The sequence below is a fragment of the Poecile atricapillus genome, chromosome 3, assembly GCF_030490865.1.
Source record: "Poecile atricapillus isolate bPoeAtr1 chromosome 3, bPoeAtr1.hap1, whole genome shotgun sequence".
NCBI lineage: Eukaryota > Metazoa > Chordata > Aves > Passeriformes > Paridae > Poecile > Poecile atricapillus.
This window is the reverse complement of record NC_081251.1, coordinates 37,248,930-37,262,028: the sequence shown is the minus strand read 5'-3', so window position 1 is coordinate 37,262,028 and position 13,099 is coordinate 37,248,930. Positions and strand designations below refer to the sequence as shown.

The 13,099-nt window shown below is 41.5% G+C and overlaps 1 protein-coding gene across 2 annotated transcripts in view; it reads left to right on the top strand.

Moving 5' to 3' along the window:
• BACH2 (BTB domain and CNC homolog 2) overlaps window positions 1-13,099 on the top strand; it is a 182,842-nt gene that overhangs the window by 79,471 nt on the left and 90,272 nt on the right. The window contains exon 4 of one of the 2 annotated variants that reach the window (XM_058836054.1): window positions 5,390-5,498. The gene's annotated coding sequence lies outside the window, so the exon portion shown is untranslated. The remainder of the gene's footprint in view (window positions 1-5,389; window positions 5,499-13,099) is intronic. The other variant, XM_058836056.1, reaches the window with a different exon arrangement.

Below are 13,099 nucleotides of genomic sequence, written 5' to 3'. Positions count from 1 at the left end.
CTTTGTGCTGAATGACATTTTTGCATATATCCACGTGCCTCTGCAATGTTTACATTGCCAGTGTTGGTGTCCACATTGCTGAGCAGACAGAACCTTCAACATGTCTTCACTGCAGCCCAGCAACTCCTGAAACTGGGATGCTTTTGTAATTTTGGGTGAAATAGCAAAGTGTATATAAATAGGGTTGTGGCTCCTTGAATACCCCATAAAGAATAATTGCCTCAGAAGACATGGGAATATGTTCATCTTTTCATTGAGTTGTCACTATCAGCAAGTATTAAAGGTGGAGTGTACACTTCTAGTTAACTACTTTGACTTCTACCTTTCCTGCTGTGATTTCTCCTGTGGAAATCATTGTGGATCAAAAGGTCAATCAAGGTTTTCAGCTGTCTTCTTCTCCTGATGTGTAACCAGGTTGCACAGACAAGATACTGCCGTTTGGAATATACAGAGAAGGATTTCAGACTATAAGCCAACGTGGCTCAATTTAAGCCATTTTGCTCATAAAACTTGACATGATTTTCTTCATTACCTAGTAACCTTTCTGGCCTGAGGTGGCTCAAAAATATCCAGAGAATCCTATGGATGTTTACACAGATGGTGTACAAAGAATGATTTTTGCCATGTGATAGATAAACCTTCAGAGCCCTTTAGCTGTACATTGCCATTTAACTGAATTTTTAAGTTCACATGCTTAGAAGTAGTACACTACAGTAAAAGTTGGATGACATTGTCTCACCTAGAAGTAGGGATTTGATTTGGGAGGATGGGAATGTATTTGTTAAAAACAAAATGCTTCCGGCTTTAGTAAAGGTTTGATCTGAATAGATCCAAATCAAGCAAGAAGTCAGATGGATTTACATAGCAAAACTGGCTATGAGAAGCTGGGGAAGAAGAAAGTCCTGTTTCAGTGAATTACATATTGCTGTGCTATAGGTAAATGTTGGCATTGATTGTTACATACCATGCAATGGATGTCATGCTAAGAATGTAGTGAAAAATATAAAAAATATTAAAACCACAACACTAGTGTACACAGTTAAAAAAAAAAAAAAAAAAAAAAAAGACAGAGGAGAGGAGTGCCCATGCACATGTGTGTGAGTAGGCTTGTTTGGGAGGGGAAGGCAGTTCCCAATCTGCCTCCTGAGGGATCTTAGCGCAACACAGATGCTGGCTTTCAAGTCATTACACTCTCCACAGGGCCACCAAGTTTCCTCTGCTTGAAAGGGCTCGAAGTGCAAGGTGTGCTCCAGGTGAAGACAAAGATCTAATGCTTTTTCTCCACTGTTTCATGCTTGCAGATACTGTTTCCCTTTGCTCCCTCCTCCACTGGGGATAGAGAGTCAGGAAAGAAACAGCCTCTTTAGACTTAGAAAATCATCGAGTCCAGCCATAACCCAGGACTGCCAAGTCTACCCCAAAACCATGTCCCTAAGCACCATATCTACATATCTTTTAAAGACCTCCAGTATTCCAGTACCGAAATCCTCTTAGTTCAAGGCAATTTGAGCATCTCTTAACGTTTAAGAACTGGAAGCACGTCTAAAGTGCCCACACACACACAAGGGGAGAGCTGGGAGGTTTTCTCCCACCCCCAAATGCTCCTAGGAGGTCCTGCCAGGTTGGCCAGTTAAGCTGCTTCCCTGTTGCTCATGAGTGGCAGAGGTCTGTGTAACAGAGGTGACGTGGTGACCTTGGCAGCAAAGTGAAGACAGGCATGGAATAGAGTCAGGAAGACTGCCCATGGTGTAGGCAATCACTGGTGTCACTTGCCTTTGGGCTAGTGTCCTGTCTCACTTTTTGGAAAAGTGGGTTCCCATGGAGTAAGGAAGCTTAAATCCTCCTTTTCTTTTTAATTTCTAGCCAGGGGAGTTTGTTTCACAGTCTGCATCCCATACAAGCAGTGACTTCCACTGCATATTTGGTATATATATTCAATACATTAATTTACCCCTTCACTTGTGTGCATGTATCATCAAGGAGCAGGACACCTTCATATGTTCCCTTTTGCCTTTGAAATCTTGGTGATGGCTTGCTGGGATGATTGTCATCTTTATGGCTTTCTTCTGATGCCCTGCACATAGCAGTTTTGAAGGGAGTGTGGCTGCAGGATCAGCCAAGACTCTGCCATCCTCCCCATGGTGAAACTGGAGGGTAGAGCACTGAGGTGTGATGCAGAGAGGCCACAGGAGGTCTTGAGTCTGCATTTCCCCAATGCTGAACCTTTCTGCACTGGCCCTGTGTTGGGTAGAGCAAGTCAAACTCACGCAAGGGACTTGTCAAGAACAGCTCTTCTGCTTAGGGGTGGTTTCTTCATACTCACAAACAAACAAACAAACCCAAACAAAAAATGCTTCAGAAAAACCCAGGTCCCACCTTTGCCCTTATAGTATTCTTAATTAGATTAGAGGCTTGGATGTGTTGGGCTTTTTCCATCCCAAAGTAAGAACCCAGGGAATTTAAGTTGTTGGTTCCCTTCTATACAGCAAATTAAAAAGGTACAGGGGAAATCATATTTTGGCAGTTGAGGTAATTTACAGTAAAAATTAAGATTTATTAGTTTTCTTTCAAGGTGGAGAAGAATTGTTTTTACCTTCTAGGTAACTCGTCAGCTGAAGTTTTTGACTTAATAGTTTAATCATCTTTATTTCAACCCTGCTGACTCTTGGGCTGAATCCAGTGAAATAATGCATTAAATGTGATGCACTGAAAAGATTTATAAATTTTTTTTACTTAGGGGAGAAAGATAGGAGTTGCCACTATAGTGCTTTTCTGAATATACAGCGATCTACACTGATTAAGCATGGATGATTTCCTTTCAGTCAACAGCACAAGGCAATGTCCGTCCCAACTATAACAATGTAAATGTCCATTGCTCTCCTTAGATCTGTCTGAGAGTATGTCATCTGTCAGAGTAACGTCTCAGATGGTCAAGAAATTCTATACAGGGTGTGTGAAGTGGGAGCAAGTGAAGAGTCTGTATGAAATTTCATCCCTCCTTAAATGTTTTGCAGGAGCTCTTTTTGGTTGAACTAACATGTGATTTTGTAGAGGAATTAGGTGCGTCATTCTTTCACTGATACAGGCATAGGGCAGTTCTACAAAGGTAAAATGTTGCCTCTCCTCAGGACTTTGAACCACTCCAAGCAACTCTACTTTGTACAAGTGTTAAGGGGGGAAGAAGAGAAAACTAATTCCTGCTAATCTAATTTCCTGAATGAATTTACTCTGTACTCTCGTGTGGTCTGCGCTCTGAGATTTGGTGATCTTAGAGAAAGCTACTGAAGGACTGAATGTCCAGGTCACTGATGCACAACGTGAAGCACTGCCTTTTAAGGGCTCCTCATGAACCCCTTTGGCAGGTGCTGTGGGTGCTCATTTTGCTTGGCTTTGTTTTTCTCCCTCAATTTAGGCTAGTTTGGGGTTAATGTTTCAAGTTTGCATCACCACTGAAATACTGCTCACATCTGCTGGCAACAACTTTGTGTCCATTACTGATTCCAGAGTGTAAACTAGACAGATTATTTGTCCTGCCCTGAGGAAGAAGAAAAGGAGTAAAAATTTTAGAGCTGCCACTGGTGGGCATGAGTGGTGACTAACTCTTACTATCTTGAGTACACGGAAATCAATTTGGACCTTGTCTGATGAATGCCACTGCTGGAGTTCTTTCTTTTCCATATAGAGCTACATATGAGAATTGAGAAATAAATGCGTTCGCTTAAGATAACATCATGTGACAGCTGAGAACAATTAAAACTCTTACCTGTTGCTGTATTTTTTTCCTTCCTTTCTACAGCAGGAGGGTGGTGTCTGCAGCTCTAAGGAGTTGATATAGGCTATTTGTCACTGCTGTGATCTTATCTAGAACAAGTATCCTGCAAGGTTATTTATTTAGCCTTTTCTTCTAGTTTTGCACAACACAGAGATCTTGGGAAAGTATTTTTTTTCTTACTAGACTCTTTTTGGCAATAAACACATGCCTAACTGTAAGAGATAAAACTTTCACAACCAAGCTTGTTTTGTGAAGCCCAAACATTTGTGAAGCTTACAAACCCTCAAACTTTGCATAATGTGCCCATCTCTGGTCTCAAACATGAAGTGGCAGAAGAGGGAAGTGTTACTTTTTTTAACCAACAACTTATGACTGTGTCAACACATGACAATTTGTCAAAGCTTGCTGTAGCGGTACTGTAAATTAATTTTTAGCATCACTTGTGAATGGTAAACACTTTGTGCAGTGTGAACAGCTCCTAGTACAGTGTGAGTTGTCAGCAGCTTGTGAGCTACCCTAAAAAAAAAAAAAAAAGAAAAAAAAAGCACAGAGGGAAGGATGCAAGCTAGTTTACTAGTACAAAATGGATCTGAGTCTGCAAAATTCAACATGTGGTGGTATGTCAACTCAACCTTGAAAACTCGTTTTTTCCATTAATAATAATCACCTGCAAGGCTGGGAAATCATAACTTTCCATTCTGTGCCCCAAGCAGTGCCTGATAGCAAGCAACTTTCTCAGGCTCATGACCTGGTGAGGTAGAGCCCTCTCTTTGCTCTTGGGTTTTGCCTTTGCTTGGTTCTTTAAAAGCAGGACATCCTGCAAATGCAAGTATGCTCTTTTGCTGAGAAGTCTCAAATCAACCATGTAAAACACCTGGAAAAAAGTTAATATGGCAGCCCAAACAGAAATGGTGGTGACTGAGTGTTCTCTCCTCCTCACCTGTCCCGTTGCTGTTTCTCCTTGCCTATCCCAGCTGCTGTGGTGGAGCTGGCAGTGATGGTTCATACAATAGGAGTTGACATGATGGAAGAAAATTATTTGGTGTGAAAAGACAGGGAATATGTATTGTAGAAAACAACTTTTCAGATACAAACGTATTTTAACCTGTCACTTTAGCAGAACAAGCAGTAATAACCTTCCAATCTAACAATGACTGTTAAGTCGAATGTTAATTGGCTCAGTCGTTGAATTGCTAACATGTCTACAATTTACAAGTGAACACCCACTCAAGAGAAAGAAAATAGAAGTTGGTGCCTGGAATTCTTGGCCTTACTGAAATCACCTACATTTTTTTGGCATTAATTCATCCTGCATTTCCTGCAAATGTTTTAAGTAGAAGTAGATGAGAAAAACAGCTGGGCACATTTGTTTGCCACTTTGATGTGCTCAATGAGAGGGTTTTTTTCTCAGGCACAGTCACTCTTGGCTTATACACCATAGGGTGGCTTTGGCTGCACCCTGGGGCTTGTTCCTGTAAGCAGGCACAAGTGAAGCTTGGCACAAGAACTATTGAGACCTGCTAAAGCTGTTTTTAACCTGGTTGTAGTTTTAAAGAGAAAGATGACTTTATTTGTGTATTTTCTCCTAAAGAATTTTTTTAATATTTCCTATTCTAGATACAACTGTAAGTGCTGCCTGTATGAAAGAGCTGAGCCACACCATCCAGTAAACCATCTAGAGCAGCAGTTGGCTTGCTTGGAAATCACTTCCAGGACTGCGTTGTAAGTAAGTGTTTTTACAAAAGCATCATTGAATGATTTCTTCAGTTTTAGGGTGATTTTGAGATGTTTTGGTTGTTTCTTATAATTTCACAGTTTTATCCTAACATCTAGTAAGACACTAGCAGTGAATGTGGGAGCTGGAGTGCCCCCATATCTGTGCATAGTGTAAAGCTAAAGTCCTTTCAAGACTTCTTGTTGTCTTGCTCTAGAACTTCCCAGCATAGTACCTAAACACTTCTAAGAACAGGCAGCTATATAGAAGCCTAGAAAGAAATTTGGCCAAGTACACAATGATCTATTTTGTCATTAACTCTATGACATACGTATTTTTTGAGTGTTCATTCCAGCCTGCTCTTCAGCAGTTTACCTATGGTGGTGTAGCCCTGCTAGATCAAATGCTTTGTGGAGGTTTTCATAAACTGTGATCTGCCTAACTCAGTGTGAAATAATCCATGGATAGGTGCCCTATCTTATCCAAAAAGAGCACTGCTTTGTCCCTTTGGCCACGCAGGGGGTAAAGCTAAGGAACCTCAGTAGGCTGTGGATGGGGGTGAATTTGGTCAGCTGCGTCTGTTTCAGTGATCATGGAATCATAAAATATCCTGAGTTGAAGGTGACCCACAATGGTTTTTGAGATCATCCTAGTGACGAGTGAGTCTCTGTGAAAAGGACCCTATTTCAGGTTACAAGCCAGTTGCATTGTATATGGCATTGAGAATGTGTTTGCATTTAGAATGAATATCATCCTAGAAAACTTTGAGATGTACGCCAAAAACCCTTATTATGGTATTGATACATTTCATTTTGAAAGCATAATCCATTCAGGGATATTTGTGACCTAAAATTTTGTAAATTTTATTTCTTTTTATATTGCCTTCATTTTCCTGGTGCTGCAGCTTATGAGAAGTATTTATGACATAAGTGCATTTCCCTTGAAATGGCCTCTGATAACATGGTTGCTTAAGAGAGCAGTGGTGGGAGAGTTGGTGACTTAGAGCTCAAATCACTTAGTTAAGTATATTTATTATAGAGGCTGCTCACATTCCTCAGCACCTTGCAGAATACTCCCCACAGGTGACATTTGCTGTACATATACTAGGTATAAAATGTGTATTTTTTAAAATCTTAATCCTGTTGTCAAGTCCTTCAAACACAGTGGTCGACTCAGTTTTTTTCCATCGGTTTCCTTTTTGTGAATCTTTACTTTGTACAGTCAACTGACACACCTGGGTCACTCTCTAGGTGAGGTTGTGCTGGACAGGAATCTTTTGCTCAGTTCTGCCTGCAGTTATGTGCCAGATACAGTAACTTCTGTTTCGTTCTTGTTCTGTGCCTGCTGGTCCCCTGAGGCACTCAGCCCAGTTCTGCATGGGTGAAGTTGAATGAGGAAAAAAGGACTGGTTACTGTCAGTGATGGGACATTTCAGCTATGGCAAACGTGCAGAGAACAAGTGAGGGAATTGTTTGGGGCAAATTAGGACTTTGAAAAGTCTGAAATCAAACAGTTTACCAATTAGAAATTTAAAACAAGGCCTAATGTTTGTTTTCAGCAGCCTGTAAATGGTTCGTCTGCTTCTGGAACTTAAGCCCTGCCCTAAGCCACCACTGCTTTCATGGAGCCATAAAATCATTAAGAATCATACAAGCGAAGTTGTTTAGGTTGAAAAGTACATTCAAGATCATCGAATCCAACTGCTAACCCAGCATTGCCAAGTCCACCACTAAGCCACGTCCCTAAGTGCCACATGTACACAGCTTTTAAATACCTCCAGGGATGGGGACCCAACCACTTCCCTGGGCAGCCTGTTCAATGCTTGACAATCCTTTCCGTAAAGAAGTTTTTCCTAATGTCCAATGTAAGTCTCTCCTGGAGCAACTTGAGGCTGCTTCCTCTGATCTTGTCACCTGGGAGAAGAGGCCAGCCCCCACCTGGCCACAGCCTCTTTTCAGGCAGTTGTAGAAAGTGGTAAGGCCCTCCCTGAACTTCTTTTTTGCCATGCTAAACAAACCCAGCTCCCTCAGCTGCTCCTCATCAGACTTGTGCTCCAGACTTCTCACCAGTTTCATTGCCCTTCTCTGGACATGCTCCAGCACCTCAAGGTCCTTCTCATAGTGAGGGGCCCAAACCTGAACTCAGGATTTGAGGTGTGGCTTCACCGCATTGCAGAGTACAGATGGGTGATTTCTGTCTTAGTCCTATTGACTACACTTTCAGCATGGGAAGCAGGACTCTGGCTCCTCTGGAGGCTGGATGAGGACTCCTGGTCCTTTCTCACAGATCTCTCCTGTGCTTGTTTGCAAGAAGCCCTGCTGTCACTTGGCCCTGGGCTGATGGCACCACAGAGTTGCCCTTAAACCCCTGAGTCTGTTTCAAGGGGAACAGTTTCTCAGTTGCTGTTCATAATGGGTTTTCATCCAGTTTATGTCATGATGTTTGCATTGTTCTGGCACCAGGAGCTAGAGCTATGCATTCATTTAATTTACACCAACCAGGGTAGTTGCTACTGATTTGATTCAAACCTGGTGTTGCAGCGTGCATGCTACTGAGGCAATCTCAGTTACACCAGTTCCTTGAAGGATTAACTGTTCAGTGTGGTTTTCTGCCTCATGTCCCTCCAGTTTAACTGTATTAGTCTGTTTAATGGTGCTAGAAGGCCACATATTTGCTCTCTGTGAAGCCTCAAACAGTAGATGCATGCTTTTAAATAGTTAAATAAACGTTAATTATAATTCACAAATATTTTTTCCCCAACTATTAAGTAATATCAAACACTGAATTTTTCAGTCAGTAATTGTTTTTCCAGCTGCTGAGTGGGACCAAGTATTCAATATTTTTACAGAGTTATTTTTGCAGCTGCTTGGCTGCCTTAAGCATAAAAGTCCTATGTTATTTTGTAGGGCTTGACAGCCTTGGATGCACAGTGGGCACACAAAGCCTGTGGTGGGAGTGGAATGATCACAGTCTTCTGATGCACCTTGGTTAGCTGTGGATAGTTTGGGCTGCGTCCAGATAAGCTGAAAGTAGCATATTGGGCACTTTCAAAAGTTTGTGGTTTTGCAGCATTTTCTCACAAAAATGTGAAGTCTTTTTCTTTGTCACTCTGTGAGTTATTACACATGTGGAAATTAGTTATTTTTTCCTTTTCAAGATCTTGAGACTTTCTGTGAGGGATTCAGCCAGTGTGAATTATTTCATGAAACAGTGGTTTGACTTGTTGCACCTCCTTGCAAATAGTATAGTACCAAAAAATTTTGTCTTAGAAGTGCACATTATGTGCTTTATGCAGAAAGATCTTAAAAAAATTAGAAATATCAATTAAACCACAGGTTATGATGATAGTGAAAGAGACATTGTTTTCACCCGCAGTGACGACTACCCTGGCAGTGAGCACATGGCTCACATTTTCCCCATGATTCATTAGCCAAGCCAGTAAAACATCCTAGGCTTACTGGTAGTTGTTCTTCAGATGATTGCTCATGTCTACAGGATGCATAGCAGTGTCAGAACATTCACTTTGGAACTTACCTTTTTTATGCATTTCTTTTCTCTGGTTTTCCTACCAGATCTGCTCCACTGCCTCAGTGCTGCTATTGGCATAAGCAGTTCCTGTAACTGTGGAGCTATGAATAAGACATCTCCTTCTAAATATTGCTGGTGGGTTTTGATGAAGCCACACCCATGAGCACAGGGTGCACAAAGGACACAACACTGAACACTAGGGAGAGGATGCTTAGAACCGAGCACTAGGGAGGTGATGACGTTGGTAGGGAAGGAGACCAAAGTGTGAAGGGTAAATTCTGTTTGATGTTCAGTTGTGTTAGTTTTTTTAAGCCAAAACAGAAAAGAAGCGGGATCAAAAGCTTTCACAAAGCAGAAGTGTGAGTGTAATGAATTGTAGTGACTAGACAAATGAAAAAAAAAAAAAATTCATTATAAAGCTAAACTTAAATTTCAAAGCCCCAGAAGAAGAGGTGATCTGTCAGCCACCCAGCCTGGACTGGTCACCCAACTGGAACTCATGGTCTGGATTCAGTTCCCTGCCCCAGTCACAGGTTTCCTGTGTGTGCTCAGGCAACCTCTTTCATCTGCCCCATGACTGACTTCCTCATTTGTGCAGTGGAGACCATCTTCCTTGCATTCTTTGTGAGGACAAAGCCTGCTAGTGTTGCTGAAAGACACGGATGTTGCGATGGGAAAAGCCACCCTGGAGACCAGAGCAAAAGGGGTGTGCTTCCTCACAGGGGATGGTCACCCATGCTGCTTGCATTTTGGTGTTAAAGAGTAAAGGAAATTATTTCCAGATCTCAAAATGGTTGATTTTTTTCTTTCCAAGTCTTTCAGGCCTATTTTTTTGTGGAATTTGGCTGCCCCGGTACAGCAGCAGGCATTTGAAATATTCCCTGTCTCTCACCTTTCTCCTCTCAGTCTGTCTGCCTATGGCTTCGAATCACTCCTGTCTGCTCAGTACATGCACCCGGCACAACCCAATGAGATCAGAAACACAGCTTCTGTCATCTCCCAGCTTACATGGAGATCTCCTAACCTGTAAATATGGTTGTTTGTAAGGAAGAAAGCAAAGAGTGCTTGAGGCTGGTTGGAGGGGTACCAAAAGTGGTGCTAGCAGCCGAGGAAGGTGGTGCAAGGTAGTGGAATGTCACACTCACAGACTCCTGCTGAGGTGTGCACTGGCACAGTGTGGCTGCTACGGATGCCCACATAGCCCATCACCACCACTGGTCTTCAGCCCCTCTGCTCTTCCACTCAATCACTGATAAGCAAAAATATTAATTTAAGGGATTTTTATATACTCTCACTCAGTGCTGATGCTAATTCTGAGTAAGGAATCAGAAATAACATGTCACATGCCTTTTGATGTGCCCTTTTGTCTCCTTTGGGCTGGTAGTTAAATTTTTAGGTGTGAGGACTTTACAGTACATGAAATGCAGTGTCTCATTCCTTCCAAGGCTGGTCAGCTCAGAGTCCCTTGCATGAGAAAACACAGATGGTTTAAGATGCAGTGCTGTCGACACTAGACATCCTCTCTTTTCCAGCAGTGCTTGTTCCTTTTCCCAACGGGTGAAACTGGGAATTCAGTCTGCCTGCAGCTCTAAAGGACTAGTGCCTGAAAACGCAGCAACTGCTTAGTTGTCCATTGCTGTTTCAACCCCTCACCCAAGCAACAAATAATGAGTTATTGAGCTAATTTAGTTTTATACAGAAGTGATCTTCGTCTCGCAAATCAGGAAGGCTATTTAATGCAGTGTAATTGACTTCAGCTGTAAGATTCAATGCACTTATCTAGGATTACAGTTCAATAAAATCTAATTGTGCTGAGAGCAACAGGAATTATAGAAACACCTGGGGATTGTTTTCTGCCTTTCCTGTGAACAAGGTGAGCTGAATGTCTTCTGATCCTTATGGTTTAGGTTATGCTGCTGCTTAACCTGCCCACTGGTGGGAGCAACTTAAGGTGGCACCATTTGGCATGGGGAGGTGAAGCCAAGCAGGTGAAATGATGGGTGGCCTTCTCTAGTGAGCTCTGTGTGAGTGATGCTCTCATTTCTGTGTGCCTGGCCAGAGTCAGGCTGGGCTAGGGGAATGGGAAGTAAGCGATGTCTGGTTTCATTATGATGGTGATGATAATAGGATCCATGAGGTACGTGAGATTAAAAGCCCTATAACATTGTAGGCCAAGTCATTTACAGAGGACAAGGCCTGAAGTCAGTCCAGTGCTTTTATCTTGTCTCACCCAGTGCAGAAATAAATAAGTGAAAAAAAGGATTTATTCAGTATTTCCTCTCACTATTTACCAAGTAGGAAGCTGTGTAAAGCCACTTGCTACACAGAAACATTTGCTGGCTATCATGCGTTGGCTTTATGACTATGCTGCAATTGTAGAGAGCCTTTTTGCCCAAGAATTCATTAATGAGCTTTTCATCAGCTACTCTGAACAAACAGGAAAGCATTAGATTTAATTTTTCACTTGCAGAGCGTTAGGGAAAAGTACGGACTTTTCAGTGGGATGAGGATGCTGGCACAGGTAGCGAGCAATTTGGGATGATGGCAGAGCAGACAGTGTGGCAAGCGTCCTTGTGATACATATGAGGTGAAAACTTTGTTATTCACTTGTAGAGAGACATCCCAAACATCAATCCTTGGTCCAAACATAAGGTTGTGTAATTAGGAGTACTTATCTAACACCATACTTATTTTCTCCATTATTTCTCCCAGTTATTAATTATTCTGTTGCAAGCAAGAAAGGAAGAATGTACTTTCAGACCAAAGCAACCAATTTGGCTGGTTCCAATACTCTGACTTCATAAGCAATAAAATATATAATATTGCTTACTACAGCACATGCTGTACTAATCATTCTCTGTGCAACTGCCTACTTTTTACATCATTTTAAGCAAATGCCAGGACTTTGGGGAGTAATAAAACAAGATAATAATGGCAGAACAGGTAGGTTTCATCGTACAAGTTAAAAACAAAACAAAAAAGACCTCTATCTCCAAAAGCCACAAGAACTATAGAGAGAGGTTCTTTTCGTCTGAGAAAGTTAAGCTTTCTTATGGGAACAAGCAGTGAGAATGGATCATGCAGGATGTCCCTGAAGCTGCTGCAGTCACACTTTAAGAGCAGAGAAGAGAGACTGAAAAAAAAAAAAAATTTTTTTTCTGGTTATGGATTGGCTTTGCTTGTGGCCTAATGATTGCTGGTTCTTACTACTGCTTTGGGTGATTGTTAACTGGGCTGGTGAAAATACTGATATTAAACTTCTGTTTTCAGGTGACATGAAACTGAAGAAGAAATTCATGTCATGCCTAAGTTTTTAGTTTGAGTTGAGCTGTCAGGGAGAACTAGATAGGCATTTGAAATGCAATCTTTGCTGTTTTGGTTAACTTTATGAGGTGATAAGCTCTGTTTTGCTTTGTTTCCCACGCTTTTATTTTTTTTTTAATCAGGACATTCAAGAGTTAACAAAATTAACTTGAAAGCAAATACAGAGGGCACTTCAGAATTTGTCCACTTTGCATGCATCAAGGTATTAATGTAAGCTTGTGCATGACCTGCTGATATGCAGCAGCAGACAGCACATGGCTTGTTAGTATTGGCAATGCTCTCACAAAGCCAAATACAATTCTTACACTTGCTGGCTTGACAGTCCAAAGTGCTTTTCATTCCTATCCATTTTTATTTTGCTTCCTCTGTCTTCATATTGTCACCCTTGGAACTTAGAATAGTAAAATGAAACTTTAAAGAGTTTATGAAAGTCACAGTTGAAAACATGTGTTATCTTAGGTCAGGCAGATGAAACCAGTGGTAAATCCAGTCTCATCTCAAACCTGGCCAAAATAATGTTTCACATACATTTGTGGAATGTGGCACTCCATTTCTCTCTAAAATAACTGAAGTCTATATAAGTGTTGCTTAGAAAAATATAAGATTCCCCAAGATGTTGCAAGGTTGATGAGACTCACTGGATTCTGTGCTGAGCAGAGCTATATTTATATGCTTCTGAACATTATTTCTCAAACACAGCTGAGATTTAGTCTTGTTTAGTATTGTCACAGGTTTGTTTGGTAGGTGTAGCTATGCAGTAA